Raw genomic sequence first — 312 nt, 5'->3', positions numbered from 1 at the left:
CCAGCGCCCCGACGGGCTCCGCCACCGCCTTTCTTCTCGGTTCCCTCGTCTAACACAGGAGGAAGGCCATCGCCGGCTCCCGACAGCACCGTGAGCGCCGAGGTCGCACTGTGCTCGGAGCAGCTGCTCACCGTTCACCGGGGAACCTTCCACCCCGGACCCGATCGACATCCAGGCGCCTCAGAGTGCAAGGCGCAGCGCCCCTCGCGCGGCACGCTATTTCCCTCCCCGACGCAGCCCCTCTCCCCGCCAGCCTTCCCGCTAGAGTCGGGGAAGGGAAAAGTTTCCAGACGCGGCGAGCGGAGCCGCTCC

Source organism: Myotis brandtii, unplaced genomic scaffold (genome assembly GCF_000412655.1).
Source record: "Myotis brandtii unplaced genomic scaffold, ASM41265v1 scaffold33, whole genome shotgun sequence".
Classification (NCBI taxonomy): Eukaryota; Metazoa; Chordata; class Mammalia; order Chiroptera; family Vespertilionidae; genus Myotis; species Myotis brandtii.
Note: the sequence above shows the minus strand (reverse complement) of the source record.